We start from the raw sequence: 19,686 nt of genomic DNA, 5'->3' as shown, positions 1-19,686 counted from the left end.
TTTGATGAAAGGTACCCTTTAAGTAAAACCTCTTTGAGCTGGAATTCCACTTTTTTTTTTGTGCGAGAAAAACGCCATTTCTGACACATGGCGTTTTTTCGGCCAAAAAACGCTGTGGCTAGGTGTTAGCTGTAAATCAATGAGAAATCACAAAATTCTTTTTCCACTTGGTGTTTTTCAGTTATTTTTTTTTTTAAATCCTTTTGCCGTTTTTTTCACCCTTTTTTTTTAGCGTTTTTCAGCTCCTTGGCAGTTTTGCAAAATTGCAGCATGTTGAGCCTATGGCGTTTTTTCCCCCTGAAATCATGGCGTTTTTCTCCCATATAAATCTATGGGAGTACAAAAAAGGCAAGAAAAAACGCCATGTGGGTTTTAACTTTGGCGTTTTTGCAGGCGGTTTTTATTCTCTTTTGGACTTTAATAAAATTTCGTAGGATACCATGAAAAAAAAATTATAAAAAAACATACACAGTGATGGAAAAAATTGTATTTAACGAAATTTAATCTTTTTTACAACAACATTTTTATTAATTTTTAAACAGGGATCAATTTATGTGGGCGGGCAGGGCACTAAAAATATAGCCGACAATAATAAAAATGTAGTGTGTGTGTGTTTTGCACTTTTTTTCTTTATTTGTTAGGTGGTACCACTACTCCCAGCATGGAACACACACTGTTCCATGATGGGAGTAGTAGTACCTGTACTAATTGACAGATCGCCCGGGGTTCCGTTGCAATCATTCTGTATAATTAATAGATGCAGCCGGCCGCTCTTCTATGGTCCCCTGCACTGCCGTATTTATATACACCTATTCATATTTCCCACAGAGAGCTGTGATTGGTCAGATGGTTCCAGCCAATCACAACTCTGTGGGAAATATGAATAGGTATATATATATATATATATATATATATATATATATATATATATGCACAGATGTGTGAATAAACTCACGTTTTCATTGGTATACTGGTGTGCCGCTTCTACTTGATTATATATATGTGTCAGTGCAGGGGACCATAGAAGAGCGGACGGCTGCATCTATACATTATACAGCAGGATCACAGCGGGTGTCAGGAGTGACATCTGCTGTGATATTTCCTTAACTGCAGGTACTACAGCTCCCAGCATGGAGCAGAGTGTGCTCCATGAAGGGAGTAGTAGTACCTGCAGTTAAGGACAGATCACAGTGGGTATCACTCATGACATCTGCTGTGATCGTCCTATCTATTGCAGAGATGCGGAGTGGCTCTATACAGCGCTCACATCTCTGCACTATACTCCGGCCAGTGATGTGAATAGAACATCGCTCATCCATATTTCCTGCAAAGAGCAGTGATTGGCTGCAACCATCCGGCCAATCACCACTCTGGGCGGAAAATATGAATGAGTGATGTTCTATTTACATCACTGGCCAGAGTATAGTGCAGAGATGTGAGCGCTGTATAGAGCCGCTCTGCATCTCTGCTATATTATGAAGGATCGCATCGGGTGTCAGGACTGACACCCGGGGCGATATGTCTATTAGTACAGGTACTACTACTCCCATCATGGAACAGTCTGTTCCATGCTGGGAGTAGTAGTATTATCTAAGAAATGTAAAAATAAATAAATAAATGAAACACGCATACACACTTAATTAAAAATTAATGAAAAGTTCATTATAAAAATTAAAAATTACCTTAAATAATTTTTTTCCCCCATCCCTACTGCATCTTTTTTTTTTTTTTTTGGTACCCAACACATTTTGATAAAAAAACAACCAAAGGGGCCAAAAATGCAACTTCAACTCAAATGCAAAAACGCCAGAAAAACCGTCAGATGCAGGAAATTGCACTGGCGTTTTTTCAGGCATTTTTTTTCAGTGAAAAAAAATGCTGGATGAAAAAACAAGTGGGATCCTAGCCTTAGAGGGATGGTCCTCTCAGAAAACAAATGGGTCTAGAAAGGTTGTCTTCTGAAAGAAGTGGTCTTTTGGAAAGGTTTTTGGTACATAATTACCCGATGGATGTTCTTTAAGCAGGTCTTCAAGTGTGTAGCACATGTATCAAGCTAAAAAGAAAACAAAAAAAGTAAAAAGCTACAGACATTTTGCAATACAAAAACTGTACAATTGTCTTATTTTCTACACATTGCTGTGTGCATTGGGAAATCAGTTCATTTTGCCTTTATACTAGATATGATTGTACAGTGGTGGTAAGCAGAGTTGAGAGAAATTTTGTCCAGTTTTACGGGCTCACAGAACTTTTCAAAAAAGTTTGGTTTGTGACTAATAAATTCTACGCGAACCCACAGTGCATTAACAAGAAAAAACTTGTGTATAGCAATGCTAGGGTCACCAAGGGCCAATTAAATCAGTTTTATAGTTACAGTGACATGAGGAAATCCATGATAACTAGAGATGAGCGAACTTACAGTAAATTCGATTTGTCACGAACTTCTCGGCTCGGCAGTTGATGACTTTTCCTGCATAAATTAATTCAGCTTTCCGGTGCTCCAGTGGGCTGGAAAAGGTGGATACATTCCTAGGAGACTCTTTCCTAGGAATGTATCCATCTTTTCCTGCCCACCGGAGCACCTGAAGACTGAACTAATTTATGCAGGATAAGTCATCAACTGCCGAGCCGAGAAGTTCATGACGAATCGAATTTACTGTAAGTTCGCTCATCTCTAATGATAACTAACAGCTTGTTTAACCCCTTAAGGACTTTTTCAGTTTTTGCACTTTTATTTTTTCCTCCTCGCCTTTTAAAAATCATAACCCTTTAAATTTTGCACGTACAGACCCATATGATGGCTTTTTTTTTTTGCGCCACCAATTCTACTTTGTAATGACAACAAGAAGAAAAAACGTGATCTCAAAAAGCAGGAGGTGCTTAACCCCAAATGCAGTTGTGCATGTATGCTGGAGGAGCAGATCCTACCCTTGTGGTCCATTGCTAAGGGCGATCCCCAGCATACAATGCATACAATAGGGGATGCCTGCAGCTGACTACAAGTGCCACAATGACATCCTACACCAAATGAAAGGTGTCAATGTTTAACATATAGAGTAGAACATAAATTTAGGTGCACTACTGTGGTAGATGTAAACAGTGACGTATGGCTAACCCTCAAACTGATGTTAAAATTGAGACATTAGCCAGTATATCCTTATATGGAGGACATACCTGAGCCCGCACACCAATGCCAAGGTTGATTACTACTATAGGCAGCATTAAGGTTCACCTGTGAGGCTGGCAACACATTAGCCAACTTGGGTGGGGCTCATAGTCTGTCTCCCTCTTCCCATTGTATTTGTACTCAGCCACACTGGAGTGAACAGGGAGCAGGCTGTGAGTTGGCCTAATGCTGCTATAATTGCCCACATGGCACAGGTAGGTTTATCGTTAGGTCCCGTACCACTTGAGAAACCTTGGTGTTGGTGTGCGGGCTCAGGTATGTCCTTCATCTAAGGATATACTGGCTAATGTCTCAATTTTAACATTAGTTTGAGGGTTGGCCATATGTCATTGTACACATCTACCACAGTAGTGCACCTAAATTCATGTATTACATCAGTCATTTTACCCAAAAATCTATAGCGGAACCAAAGAAAAATTGTGCGACAAAATAAAAAATAAAACAAAATGCAATTTAGTAATTTTTGGGGGCTTCCGTTTCTATGCAGTGCATTTTTCAGTTAAAATGACACCTTATCATTATTCTGTAGGTCCATACAGTTAAAATGATACCCTACTTATATAGGTTTGATTTTGTCGTACTTCTGAAAAAAAATCATAACTCCATGCAAGAAAATTTATATGTTTAAAAATGTCCTCTTCTGACCCCTATAACTTTTTTTTTATTTTTCCGTGTACGGGGATGTTTGAGGGCTCATTTTGTGCACAGTGATCTGAAGTTTTTTATCTATCATTTTTATGTTGGTCGGACTTTCTGATCGTTTTTTATTCATTTTTTTTATGGTATAAAAAGTGACCAAAGATACACTATTTTGGACTTTGGAATTTTTTTTTTTACGTGGACGCCATTGACCGTGCGGTTTAATTAATGATATATTTTTTATAGTTCCCTTTTTTATGGGAAAAGGGGGGTGATTCAAACTTTTATTAGGGAAGGGGTTAAATATTCTTTATCAACTTTTTTACACTTTTTTTTTTTTGCAATGTTATAGACCCCATAGGGAACTATAACATGCATTACACTGATTCCCCATACTGTTTAATACTATGACATAGCATACTGCATAGCATTGATCAGTGTTTTCGGCACTCGACTGCTCCTGCCTGGATCTCAGGCACGGAGCAGTCATTAGACTATCGGACACCGATGAGGCAGGTAGGGACCCTCCTCGTGTCCATACAGCTGATCGGGACACGCTGCCAGGAATGCTTTTTTTTTTTTTTTACTTTGATCGCTGCGTCTAAAGGGTTAATACCAGACATCACTGCGATCGGTGATGTCCGATATTAGCCACGGGTCCCGGCTACTGTTGGCCGCCGGGACCGACCCGATATGACGCGTTATATCGCGGACACAGGCGTACAGGCGGCTAACAGTAGCCGGGACCCGTGGCTAATATCGGACATCACCGATCGTGGTGAGGTCTGGTATTAACCCTTTAGACGCGGCAATGAAAGGTGGACAAAGTATCCCTTTTTGTTGAAAGATGCCTGTGTTGGTGTTAAAAAAAATGCACATGGAAATAATCCATTTTCTAATAATTATCCTTTTCTAGGAGTAGCAACAGGTTTCAAGTCTGGCAAGTAAAGACACTTTGAAAAAAGCTATATGTATGGTGATCATGGGTTGTGTATATGTAGGTCTGGCTAGTAGTACCTAGCAGCAGCAAGAGTCGTGGACTGGTGGTAGTTGTAGCCAGGGGACAACAGGCAGTGGTGGACTGTAGTAGCCACTGAGGCCAGTTCACTGCACAATGCTTTGCTCAAATTACTTTGTGTTGTACTGTGATAGATTTCTATGGGCTCATTCTGCAGTCACGCTGCTGGGATATGTAGAGTAGCAACTGGACACAGTAGCTCATCTACACTGCGGACATTCAGCAGGAATAATTCTGCTTGCAGCAGAGTCCCCTCTTCAATGGGATTCTGCTGCTCTGTGCATACTTCAGCGGAATTATGTCAGCAGAATGGACATCTGCCCAAAGAATGAACATGTTCATTCTTTGTCTGGAATTTTGCAAGACTGTATTGCCGTCTATGAGATGACGCACATCCACAGTCTTACCGCTGATAATTTTAGCAGCGTCTGCTGCAAGCAGAATCCAATGGCTGCATTCCCCCAGCTGATTGTCTGTAGTGTGAACGAGCGCTAATGCAAGTCACTAAGGTCAGCCCGCTGCACAATGCTTTGCTCAACTTGCTTAGTATTGTAGTGAGATAGCTTTCTATGGGCTTATTCTACAGTCACACTGCTGGGATTTGTAGTGCAGCTACTGGACACAGGCTGCATTCACATCACGGTTAGTCACTATGGCTGCCGGGTCCAGCTGGGGAATTTAAAAACCGGGTGCTCCCATATCTGGCGCCAAATCTCATTCACTTAAATGAGCCGACTGGAGTCAGATAGTGACTCTCGCCGGCTCATTTTTGCCCCGTATCCGGTTTTGTCACCGGACTTAAATCGTAGCATACCACTCACCTTTCTCTCCAAGATGGCAGCCACAATGCAACTATGCTGTCTCCTGATTGGCCTGGGCAGCTGTATGCAAGCAATGATTGGCTATCCTGCAACATGTGCTCCTTCTGCTACCTGCAAAGTATCCTGAGTTACCCTGATATCATCTCAGTATTCCTACTTCCTCATCCTATGCTAAAATGGTGCCAAAATGCCATGTGCTCCTCATCCCTTCTACTACAAAAAGCGCAGTCGCAAATAGAACTTGGCAAAGATCAAATGTTCGCTGAACCTTATTCTAGCCAAAGTTCTGAGTGAGACTGGTTCTACAGGCCAGGCTCGCTCATCTCTAGTGGTAACCGTAGTCCAAACTTAGTAGATTCAGCGCACTTGTCCAGTCTAAACACATGACCGCACATGGGATAAGTATTATAGTATTTTTTTGTTATTTCCTTATTTACTGCATTGTATGAGCTAGGTATGGTCTAGTTTTATAAGTATTATAGTCATTTTTTTTATTTTGTTATTTCCTTATTTACTGGGTTGTGTTAGCTAAGCATGGGACTCTGCATCACTTGTAGTGTCAGTTTCAGAGTTAACCAGATTGGGTTGTGGTATGAAGTTCCACATGTCAGACAATATTTTGCCTAATAACTACCAGCGGTAATGCTTGGCAATGAGAGGGAAAAGGACTGACTAAGCCATGAAACTCGGCCCAATGAGACTGACTAAGCCATGAAACTCGGCCCAATGAGACTGACTAAGCCATGAAACTCGGCCCAATGAGACTGACTAAGCCATGAAACTCGGCCCAATGAGACTGACTAAGCCATGAAACTCGGCCCAATGAGACTGACTAAGCCATGAAACTCGGCCCAATGAGACTGACTAAGCCATGAAACTCGGCCCAATGAGACTGACTAAGCCATGAAACTCGGCCCAATGAGTCACTTTTTTTTCCACATCTATTTACAGTTACCAGCTGATCCTCCAGTAAAGCCCATCCCAACGGATTGTATTTGTGTATGATTTTCTCCTATTTTTGTTCATTGTGGCAAAATAACTCTTTGCCCAGAAAAAGCCTCCTGCACCCAGCAGCCTCTATGGCAGCACATCCTTTAAGCTTCACTCCATGATGTCTCCATATGCATTAACATTAGAAAAAAAAAAAATCGGCCCTCAAAGTGAGTACTACGGAAGAACATTTCAGTAAAATTACATTCATTGGAATATGTCACATTTTGCTCTCTGTTCTCACCGTATGAATCTGACATGACCTAAACATTTTGTGCGCTCCTGTATAAAAGAATATTGTGGTATGACAGAACCTCATTGACTGGTATAAACAGGGCTCAAGTACTGCAGAAATGCATGGGAACGGAGTTCCTGTACTTTTTCCACAGCAGGAACCTTTGGGGAGATTTATCAAAACCTGTGCAGAGGAAGAGTCCTGCAGTTGCCCATAGCAACCAAAAAGATTGCTTCTTTCATTTTTAAAAAGGCATCTGAAAAATGAAAGAAGCGATCTGATTGGTTGCTATAGGCAACTGCACCACTTTTCCTCTGAACAGATTTTAATACATTTCCCCAATTGTTCCCATTAGCAGGACCAGCTCTTGAGTGGAAACCTTTGGTGAGTTTCCATACTTTTTTTCCCAGGACTTGACCCCTGGGTATAAAGGATATATTTGGATGGATTTTTGAGGCCTTAAAGTAGGAGTACATTCTTGTGTCACAGCTTGGATCCATAGTCTCAGAAAGCTGGGTGACAAAGCGGGAACAGGGTTATATTGGTTCTGAACACAAATAAACAGGAAAAACTAAGAAACAACTATATAGAATAGGGATATGATTTTCGGTAGAGTATCGTAAATGTTATTGTTAAAAGTGGTATTTTGGCCTTAGACATCTTATCCCCTATCCCATAGACATGAATGGAGGGGGCGTGGCGTGACGAGACATCCCCGTCTTGGGAGCAGTGCCCGGCACAGAATTCTGGGAGCTGCACGGAGATTGCAGGGGGTCCCAGCTGTGGGACCCCAGTGATCAGACATCTTAGTCCCTATGCTTTGGATAGGGAATAAGATGTCTAAGACCAGAATCTCTGCTCGCAGAATTCTGCAAGTGGAGACGGCCGCTGCTGAAAGCACTTCGGCGGTAGGACCGCGCGGCACTGTGCAGTCACCATTGACAGCCAGACTGTGTTCGCGGACTTCGGCGCAAAGAATGAACATGTTCATTCTTTGTGTAGAAAAATTTCTGTGGCAGAATTTTCCGCCACTGAAATTCCTCAGTGTTCGCAGGTCTTGCGGAAGACCCATTCACACTGATTGTAATGTTCACAGCCCGTAATTCCGCTTGAGGAATTCTGCAGGAATTACGCAGTGTGAACGTACCCTAAAGGTGTTGTTCCGGAGCTTGTACACAAAATAGAAGCAGTAGGCATGGGGTCCTTGGATAAGATCAATCAGATCACGTACATGACTTATATGAAATAGTCTGCCATAGAAGCAGTGCTTCTGTGCTAAGAAAGAACCTATACTGAAGTATACAGATTTAACGCTTGTTTTATGCATTCTCTTGTACCCTGATGTTACTTTGAAGTCTAAAGTAAAATATACAATGCACTACATACTAAATATTTTGCTTTGTGGCTTATTGTCATTTTTTTAATGCAGCATATGCTATAAGTATAGCATTTGTTTGTCATTTTTCTTATAGGCCTCCTTAAAAATCTGCATGTAAAAACTCTCTCTCTCTCTATATATATATATATATATATATATATATATATATATATATAAATAAAAATAAAAAAAAATACACACTGACATTACAAGTTTAAAGTGGCAGAGAAAAACAGTGTAAAGGATGCCTTATAACACCAAACCAGGGCTCAGATCCTGCAGAAACGCATGGGAACGGAGTTCCAGCACTTTCTACAGCAGGAACTCTGGGGGAGATTTATCAAAACCTGTGTGAGGAAAAGTCTGCACATGTTTTGATAAATTTCCCCCTCTGTTCCCATTAGCAGAAGTCCTGCAGGACCAGCCCTTGAGTGGAAATCTGGGCTGAGTTCCCTCACTTTTTTCTTTCCCCAGGACTTGACCCCTGACCAAAACCCTATAACCCTGTGTAAAGGAGCCTGTAACATTTGGCACCAATGATTTTATAGACAGCCCTGGGAACATTGTGCTGCTATAACATCATGTTTATTGCGATCTGTCAGGTGACACTTGTGCTTTTACTACTCATCTGACAAACAGTTCATTTAATGCAGTGTTTGCACAGCCAATACTTTGGGTATAGACGTGACCATAGGAGTACCTGCTATGCCTGTAATATAGTACTGATACTTACCAGAGAAGGTTCTATAGCCATTGCGCTCTATTCCTCTTGTATTAGATCAGTCAGGGCGAAGAGAAATGTAAGGGAAACACACAGAAACCAGTTGCTGCACCCAGTGAAAGGACAGTCAGGGTGAAGTAGGCCCCATAGCCGCCCAGCACTGTCCTCACCCAAAAACAATGCTGATAAGACGGAAGGAGTGCAGCAGGTTTTCTGGGAGTGGTTGTGCTGGAGGCCAAGTGACACGTTACCTGAGGGAGCCCTCCCAGGTCATTCCACAGGACAGTGTAATGCATAGAAAAGCAAACATGGTTACTCAGTGTGTGCTTACCCTTGTAGAAATCCTAAATCCCTCTGTATAACACATACTCTGCCTATAGAGACAGCTGAGACACACAGCTCCTCCATTCCTAGTGCTGCTCCAGCTGAATACAATCTATGTATTACAGAACAAACCGCCCTGGAATATATAGAAGATATAGCTCTACTACATTGCATTAGGACTAAGGCTAGGGCTACTTACTGACTTTGGTCACAGGACTTGAAAATCACAGTGTCGCCCTACAATGGTGTGAGGCAGGACAGAATGAGGGATGAGGGAGGAAGGAGTTTGGGATGATGCCTGAGGATGTCCTAATATGGACACTATTATTGACTGGTATAAACAGGGCTCAAATACTGCAGAAACGCATGGGAACAGAGTCCCTGTACTTTTTCCACAGCAGGAACATTTGGGAAGACTTATCAAACCCTGTGCATAGAAAGAGTCCTGCAGTCGCCCATAGCAACCAAAAGATTGCTTCTTTCATTTTTAAAAAGGCATCTAAAAAAATGAAAGAAGCAATCTGGTTGCTATGGGCAACTGTACGGCTCGGCACAGATTTTTATACATTTCCCCAATAGTTCCCATTAGCAGGAGTCCAGCTCTTGAGTGGAAATCTTGGGTGAGTTCCCGCACTACAATGTTGCACCTAATGTTGCACCTAATGTTAGTGGATGGTGTCAAGTTGTGACATGTGATATAAAGCAACTGCAAAAAATCCAAGGTCACAAGTTGCACGCGACTTTGTTACTATCAACCTCAATGCAAGTCACCTGCTTGTGAGTTTTCTGCGATTTTGTTCTTTTTTTGAGCTGTGACGTCACGAGCCTCCAGCGCTGCACCCGATGCTCTAAACGAATGCCGGATGCAGGAGGGTCCAAGAAGAAAAGAGTTTCAGTAGTATACAGCCGCTAATAAGTACTGGAAGGATTAAGATTTTTTTAATAGAAGTAATTTACAAAACTGTTTAACTTTATGGCATCAGTTGATAAAAAAAAAAAAAAAAAAATGTGATTGTTTGGCGTAGCGGGCACGCTTCCTCTAGCCAACGCTCCATCCAAAGCGAAACAGATCTGTCCCTTGGAGGCGCCCCTGCACGACTGAACCCGCTGTATATGACTGAATAACTATCGCTGCTACAGAGTGGTGAGTGCCATCACTTCATTTCTTCATTTGTTGCTGTATACTGACTTGTGTTTTTTCTGATCTGCACCACAAGCTTAGCAAATTTGCTGACACAGTTCACACTGCTAAGAAGCGTCCCATGTCAGTGGATCATACCGGTATTGAAGTGCCAGACTACACCCTGTTACACAGATTTCAGTATATATATTTTATATACTTATACTGCCCATTTGTCCTGTTTAAAAGGATTATCTGGGCAGCAATTTTATTTTTATTTTTTTAAATCAGCTCAGGGAGGTATTGAATTAATAAATAAAAACAAAACATACATTGCCTTCCTCATTGCTCTGCCACTGGTGTCACTAAACCCGGGTACCTGTTGTGCAATGCTTCTGAGTTTGGGGACGTGATGTCTTGGGCCCGCTCAGCCAACTAGTGGCCATTGCATTCTTTTTTTTTTCCATTTATTTACAAGCTCCCTGGGCATAATAAAAAAAAAAAAAAAAGAAAATTGCCCCCTTTAAAGCTCAACTGTCGTAAAATTTTGGTGCAATATCCTGCGCACAGCCTTTGGACTGTGTGCAGGTGGTGGGTATAGCAATATTTTTACCTCATATTTGCAGTCTTTCATGACTGCAAAAAAGGCTTTTATTCAAAGCCACTGACGGTCGGATAGCAGCGCGCAATCAGGTTAGTTCTCGGTACTAGGTGCAGAGAGGAAGCGCGCTCTCTGCACCTAGCACTGCGCAGGCGCACTGAGGAGGAGGACGGCGGCGGGAGCGAGTGCTTGCTGGATGACACACAGCGGCGCGCAGGTTAGATTAGCTGAAGGGCGCATGCGCTGGGACCTGTGTGTCAATTACACAGAGGTCCCAGCGTGGAGATACGGGGTAGGCGTGGGGTGGGCGTGACGGCGGCGGGGCTTTGAATAAAAGCATTTTTTGGGGTCATGAAAGCCTGCAAATATCAGGTAAAAATATTGCTATACACAGTACAAAGGCTGTATGCAGGTTATTGCACCAAACTGTCATGAAAGTTGCGCTTTAAGATTATTTGGACACAGAAATTTTAAATGTGTCTATACCTTTACAGAGAAAGTCAGTACATTAGCTGAAATTATATCAATTATTTTAAAATGTCACATTTTTGGTTTACGGCACTGCACGGCTGCCATATAGAGATGAGCGAACTTACAGTAAATTCGATTCGTCACGAACTTCTCGGCTCGGCAGTTGATGACTTATCCTGCGTAAATTAGTTCAGCTTTCAGGTGCTCCGGTGGGCTGGAAAAGGTGGATACATTCCTAGGAAAGAATCTCCTAGGACTGTATCCACCTTCTCCAGCCCACCGGAGTACCTGAAAGCTGAACTAATTTACGCAGGAAATGTAATCAACTGCCGAGCCGAGAAGTTCGTGACGAATCAAATTTACTGTAAGTTCGCTCATCTCTACTGCCATACATTTAAAAAAAAAATTTTGGGAAAATATTTTGTACCTTCACAATAAATTTGCCATGACTTGATGGCCACACCTATTTTATGCACTTACAACTACGGTATATCAGGAAGTAGAGAGATAAAAGGTGTTATCCAGGATTAGAAAACCAGAGCTGAAACCCTTCTTACTGGGTGGACATGCTTCTTAACCATTAAAATAAACACGCTACAATTAACTTGCAACTTTGATCACAATGCACTTAGGGGATCACATGACATAAAATCCCAGAACTGAGGCAACCTGTTAAACCAGTTCTGGCTACAAGGTTATGAATCCTGTGCTATGACAGCAAGTTACTTCTTTTGAAAGAAAATAAAAAAACACTGACATTACCTAGGTTGGATTTGTTCTAAACCTATAAAGTTGAATGAGGGCCCTTACAAAAAATGTACAATGTCATTAATAAATCTGATATCTTCTACTAAATAACTTAAAAGAAAATGGAAACTATGATTTTAGCCCTGCGGATATGTATAGTATATAACATATAATATATTACATGTGACAACTCCCACGCTGCAATGTATACAGCCTGTTCAGTGTCTCCTGAAGAATTGCTCAGTGATCTTCTAATGTCCATCATCCATCACAAGTGAGTAGATCCACTGATCCGGGAGAACAGTAGCCTCTGCACCTTCTGTGGAATTTTCCAGGACAGGCCCCATGTTAATCCCTTACAGTAATCTCTGTAAAACCTTTTGTCTTCTGTAGAGGGCTTCACTTAAAATGTAGCTCCCAAAAACTTCTGCACTTGCCGTCTTCATAGGTTAAGTTACAAGGGTTAAACATATGGAAAGAATCTACTGCCGATACCAATAGCTGATTTCTATTGGAAATATCTTAAAAGAAATCTTTGTAATATACCTCAATAGCGCCAGAGTTAAAGGGAACCCTTCATCACTTTCATGCTGCCTGAATCACAAGTCATCCAGGTGGTTGCTACTCTTCCTCGACACTGGTTTTTATTTATATAGGTTGTGCCTTTTGGTATATTAAACCCAAAGAGTCTTATTACTGTATTACCTCTATAGTTTTCTATGTAGATTGTTACAAAAATGTTGACAAGAACAATTTAGTACACAGTGGCCCTCATTTACTAAGAAAATCGGGTTGTAAGTCTATGTTGCTTTCTTACCCGACTGCTTTTTTCCCCTGGTATTTATTATTATGTTGCATCCTGTTTGTCGCACGTGTTTTTTGTTTGTTTTGGTTTCCAACTCCTCTGAGTTGTCGGGAAAAAATCCACAACAATTCAACAAATTCGGGTTGGAAACCTTTTATAAATACGTGGGAAAGTTCAGAAATGTCGGGTTACGCCCCTTTTTCGGGTTTGGGAGAATCCACATCGGGTCCGTTGGGGAAAAAATGTCGCATCGTGTCGCAGACTGGCGCATGATGTCTGCGACATGTCGCAGACAAAGATGCGCCAAAAAACCCCGACAAAAGAAGTCGGGTTTAGAATAGTAAATGAGGGCCAATATTTATATGCATACGGGATAAACTAAGGTTTGAATTCATGAAGAACTAGTGTTAAATCTTAATTTTTTTAGTGTATTGGTTGGTTTATATGTTCTTCGGAAAAAGATGCCTCTGTGTACTCTTTATTACACCATACCCTTTTTGGCACATCAGAGAAAATGTGGAACATGAGGAACATGGATTTACAATGATTTATATCACTGATCATTGTTTTCTAAAAATGTGATTGCACCAACCAACTGCATACTCTACCATAATGAGGCTACGTTCACATCTACTAAATGTACTATGCCACTGGTATACCAGCAAAAAGGTATTTGGCTGTATAATGCAGGGTACCTGCAGTATATCACACTGAAAAGTCACTAGTAGGCTACATCTTTTAGCCGGTATCTAAATGTATTCCAGCAATTAAATCAATTAAAGAGGCAAATAAACATGGCAGAAAATCAGAATGAGGTGATAATAATGGGGGACTTCAACTATCCTGATATAAATTGGGAGACTGAGACCTGTCAATCTCATAAAGGAAACAGGTTTCTGACTATAGCTAAAGACAATTATCTGTCCCTAAATGGTACAGGGCCCGACCAGAGGGGGCGCCCTACTAGACTTAATATTAACCAACAGACCTGACAGAATAACTGATGTGCAAGTAGAAGGACACCTAGTAAATAGTAATCATAATATAATACATTATAACTTGTTCTTCAATAAGAGAATCTCTCGAGGGGCCACAAAAACAATGAACTTTAGGAAGGCAAAGTTTGATCAACTCAGAGAAGCCCTTAACAATATAAAATGGGATAATGTCCTCAAAAAGAACAATACTGACACTAAATGGGAGACTTTTGTGAGGCCATGCACCTATATCAGCCAACTTGGGTGGGGCTTGTAGCCTCTATCCCCCCTTCCATTGTATGTGTGCTCAGTCACACCAGAGAGAACTGGGAGCAGGCTGCATGTCGGCCTAGTGCTACTGTAAATGCCCACTGGCACCTGTTTTGCTTATTACGCACAGGTAGGTTAGCGTTAGGTCCCGCGCCATTTGAGAAACCTTGGCGTTGGTGTGCAGGCTCTGGTGTGTCCTTCATATAAGGATACACTGGCGAATGTCTCAATTTTAACATCAGTGTTGAGGGATTAGCCAATGTCATTGTATACATCTACCACAGTAGTGCACCTAAATTTCTGTATTGTATTATTCTAATTGTTACGCATCCATACTGTTTATCTGGTGTAGGATTCTATTGTGGCACTTGTAGTCCGCTGCAGGCATCCTCCATTGTATGCATTTTTATGCTGGGGATCGTCCCTAGCAACGGACTACAAGGGCAGGATCTGCTCCCCCAGTATAAATGCACAACTGCATTTGGGGTTGAGCACCTCCAGCCATTTGAGACCACGTTTTTTTATTGTTGTTTACATCTTTTAGCCGGTATCCCAATGTATACCAGCAACTAAATCAATTAAAGAGACAAATAAACATGGCAGCAAATCAGAATGAGGTGATAATAATGGGGGACTTTAACTATCGGTCTGAAAAACCCTTAGTATAGCACACAAAGAGTATGGGGAGTGACTCTATTAAAACATAACTTTTACTAGATCAAAGTAAAATATCAAAAAATAAGTGCTGCATCCAGTGTGGATGACTCAGTGCAAATACCGGACAAACATGAAAACAATCTTCTCAATACTCATTATGGGTTTATGGATCGGATATGCCCCAATTAGAAAAGTATGAAGAAATATAAAATAGTATTAAATCTTGTCACAAATAATGTGAACTTGCTCATACAATAATTCTAGAACAAAGGTTTCTCGACGCGTTTCTGCCGAAGTGCCTCGGCGTCCTCAGGGGAAACCCTTATAGATTATTATTTTAAATCAAATAGGTGATAAAAGTCAAATACAACCCTCACAGACTAATGCAGGTCTGATGGTTATTATGTCAAGCATCCCCAGACCTATGATACTGTAGGGGTGGCCACAGGACATCAGGTACCTAGATACACTATCATGTGCCTTTTCTTTTTTCTAGGTACCTGATGTCCTGTGGCCACCCCTACAGTATCATATGTCTGGGGATGCTTGACATTATAACCATCAGACCTGCATTAGTCTGTGAGGGTTGTATTTGACTTTTATCACCTATTTGATTTAAAATAATAATCTATAAGGGTTTCCCCTGAGGACGCCGAGGCACTTCGGCAGAAACGCGTCGAGAAACCTTTGTTCTAGAATTATTGTATGAGCAAGTTCACATTATTTGTGACAAGATTTAATACTATTTTATATTTCTTCATACTTTTCTAATTGGGGCATATTCGATCCATAAACCCATAATGAGTATTGAGAAGATTGTTTTCATGTTTGTCCGGTATTTGCACTGAGTCATCCACACTGGATGCAGCACTTATTTTTTGATATTTTACTTTGATCTAGTAAAAGTTATGTTTTAATAGAGTCACTCCCCATACTCTTTGTGTGCTATACTAAGGGTTTTTCAGACCAATTGTTTATTGTTGACTGGGAGCTAGAGGTCTTCTGCCAGACCTGCATATCCTGAGCAGTAGTGTATTATTTTGGACTTTAACTATCCTTATATAAACTGGGAGACTGAGACCTGTGAATCTCATAAAGGAAACAGGTTTCTGACTATGGCTAAAGACAATTATCTGTCCCAAATGGCGCAGAGCCTGACCAGAGGTGGCGCCCTCCTAGACTTAATATTAACCAACAGACCTGACAGAGTAACTAATGTGCAAGTAGAAGGACACCTAGGAAATAGTGATCATAATATAATACATTATAACTTGTTCTTCAATAAGGGAATCTCTCGAGGGGCCACAAAAACAATGAACTTTAGGAAGGCAAAGTTTAATCAACTCAGAGAAGCCCTTAACAATATAAAATGGGATAATGTCCTCAAAAAGAACAATACTGACACTAAATGGGAGACTTTTAAAAATATCTTAAACTCCCACTGTAAGATGTATATACCTTATGGGAATAAAGGGGTCAGAAATAAAAGAAAACCAATATGGATGAATAAAAACATTAAGGGGGCAATAAATGACAAAAATAAAGCATTTAAACTACTAAAACAGGACGGCAGTGAAGAAGCATTAAAAAGCTATAGAGAAAAATGTAAAATATGTAAAAAACAGATGAAAGCCGCATAAAAAGAGACAGACTCATTGCCAAAGAGAGTAAAACTAACCCCAAAACTGTATAAATATCAAAAAAGGTCAAAAATGAAAGTGTTGACCCTTTAAAAAATGTTGAGGAAGAAATTATAAACAGGGATCAGGAAAAGGCTAAATATATTAAACAAATTCTTCTCCACTGTGTTCACCGAGGAAAAATGAAATACCAGGTGAAATACAGCGAGATAAGGTAAACTCCCCAGTACAGGTCACCTGTCTAACCCAGGAAGAAGTACAGTGCCGCCTACAAAAAGTCAAAATAGACAAATCACCAGGTCCAGATGGCATTCACCCCTGTGTTCTAAAGGAATTAAGTAATGTAATAGACAGACCCCAATTTTTAATATTCAGGGACTCTATAGTAACAGGGACTGTTCCCCAGGACTGGCGCATGGCAAATGTAGTGCCAATATTTAAAATGGGGACAAAAGGTGATTATAGGCCTGTTAGTTTAACCTCTGTTGTATGTAAATTGTTTGAGGGTTTTCTAAGAGATGCTATTTTGGAATATCTAGATATGAATAAATGTATGACTCCATATCAGCCTGGCTTTATGAGGGATCGGTCCTGTCAAACTAACCTGATCAGCTTTTATGAGGAGGTGAGCTCCATACTGCACCAAGGGGAATCGCTGGATGTCGTATATCTGGATTTTTCCAAAGCATTTGATACAGTGCCACATAAACGATTGGTGCATAAAATTGAGAAGGATTGGGCTGGGGGAGAATGTGTGTAAGTGGGTAACTGGCTCAGTGATAGGAAACAGAGGGTGGTTATTAATGGTACTTATTCTGATTGGGTGACTGTTACTAGTGGGGTACCACAGGGGTCCGTCTTGGGTCCTGTCCTATTTAATATATTAATTAATGACCTTGTAGAGGGGTTGAATAGTAAAGTAGCAATCCTTGCAGATGATACTAAACTCTGTAAAGTGGTAAACACAATAGAGGACAGTGCACTGTTACAGATGGATCTGGATAGGTGGAGGTTTGGACTGGGAAGTGGCAGATGAGGTTCAACACTGATAAATGTAAGGTAATGCACATGAGGAGGAAAAATCCAGGCTGGGATTATGTATTAAATGGTAGAACACTTGGGACAACTGACATGGAAAAGGACTTGGGAGTCTTAGTTAACAGTAAATTTAGCTGTAGTGACCAGTGTCAGGCAGCTGCTGCCAAGGCAAATAAAATCATGTGGTGCATAAATAGGGGGCATAGATGCCCACGACAAGGAAATAATTCTACCGCTGTACAAATCACTTGAAAGACCACACATAGAAAACTGTGTACAGTACTGGGCATCAGTTTACAAGAAAGATATAGTGGAGCTGGAGAGGGTTCAAAGACGGGCAACCAGAGGAAAACGGGGAATGGGAGGACTACAGTAACCCAGAAAGATGATCAGAATTAGGGTTATTTAGTTTAGAAAAAAAAAGGCTTAGGGGTGACCTAATAACTATGTATCAATATATCAGGGGGCCGTACAGAGATCTCTCCCATGACCTATTTATACCCAGGACTGTATCTATAATAAGGGGTCATCCTCTACGTCTAGAGAAAAGAAGGTTCCTACACCAACACATATGGGGGTTCTTTACTGTAAGAGCAGTGAGACTGTGGAATTCTCTCCCGGAGGAGGTGGTCATGGGGAACTCTGTAAAAGAATTTAAAAGGGGTCTGGATGGATTTTTGGAGAGTAAGAACATTGCTGGTTATATTAGATTTATAGGGACAGAACAGTGATCCAGGGATTTATTCTAGTATGAGTGACTCATTGGGGCTATAGGTTGAACTTGATGGACTCTGGTCTTTTTTCAACCTTATGAACTACGTTACTATGTTACTAATGTAGTGTCGTTAATAGGTGTGAACAGTGTTATAGAGCTCTTTTCATTAAATAGAAATCCTAAGCACAGAAGTTAATTATTATTTTTTAGCTTGCAGTGTGTGTGTGGTCACTTTAATATTACTCTTTCCTGGTATATTAATCCAGTTGGGTATGAGGGAACAGCTAAGGAATGGAAGCAATGCACACACCTTAATATAAGAGGGGGAAGGAGAACAGAGGAAAGTTTATACTTGTGCAAAAGGGTACTAAATGATAAATAGTTATCTGTAACTACAAAAATGACAGTTTTATTAACTGGATTGTTTTCAAAATCCCATTCCCCTGTTGTAGAAAATTCTCTGACAAAAAAAAAATATATCTTTTTATAAAGTTATTTTCTGTGTGATAGTTTTACCCTTTACTAAGAGGAGAACAATATGTAGGTTGGCCCTTTAAAAGTGTCAACATCTTTCTTCCACATACTATAGGACCACCTTTACAGGTTCATGACAGGTCAGAGATGTTTTGGCTGAGGGGGGCCTACACAATGAAAGGAGGTGGTTTTAATGATGTTAGTAATCGTGTATGTTCTAGTAGAGAATATTTACAGGGGTAGTCCTGAAATGACTAATTCATCAATGTTGATAAGATCTTCTTCTGGGAACTGAAACATAACATAACATACAGGGATGACCCGATACCATATTTTTTTAAGTCCTGCTGCTAGTGAGCAGATTATAGAGAGGGTGGCTTGGACAGCCGTCCGAACCGGACACTTAAAGGAGTAGTCCAGTGCTGAAAAACGTATCCCCTATCCTAAGGATAGGGGATAAGTTTCAAATCACGGGGGTCCGACCGCTGGGGCCCTCCGCGATCTCCTTTACGGGGGCCCTGGCTCGCTGGCCAGATAGCGGGTGTCGGGTATCGACGGCCGACACTCCACCTCAATAAAGCGCTATGGCAGAGCCAGAGATTGCCGAAGGCAGCGCTCCGACTCTGCCATAGGCGTGTCAGCCGCGGCTTCGTGCGGTGGTCAACACGCCCCCTTTCCACGGGCTGCCGGGGCCCCCAGAGGTTGGACCCCCGCGTTCTGAAACTTATCCCCTATGCTGAGGATAGGGGATACGTTTTTCAGCAGTGGATATCTCCTTTAAATCCACACTGAGAGTGCAGTAGGCCTACTGCACCTCCGTAAAACCTGCTGGCGGGGAGGATTAGGTATAGTGCAAATGTT

General features: G+C 41.2%; 1 protein-coding gene across 1 annotated transcript in view; it reads right to left on the bottom strand.

The window, feature by feature from the left end:
- LOC130310020 (synergin gamma-like) overlaps positions 1-9,328 on the bottom strand; it is a 32,537-nt gene extending 23,209 nt beyond the window's left edge. Inside the window, exons 1-2 of the mRNA XM_056552363.1 lie at positions 9,318-9,328; positions 2,003-2,053 (exon numbers count right to left, since the gene is read on the bottom strand). The gene's annotated coding sequence lies outside the window, so the exon portion shown is untranslated. The remainder of the gene's footprint in view (positions 1-2,002; positions 2,054-9,317) is intronic.
- Positions 9,329-19,686: the final 10,358 nt, after the last annotated feature.

This window comes from Hyla sarda, chromosome 1 (assembly GCF_029499605.1).
Source record: "Hyla sarda isolate aHylSar1 chromosome 1, aHylSar1.hap1, whole genome shotgun sequence".
NCBI lineage: Eukaryota > Metazoa > Chordata > Amphibia > Anura > Hylidae > Hyla > Hyla sarda.
Note: the sequence above shows the minus strand (reverse complement) of the source record. Positions and strands in the feature narration are given on the sequence as shown.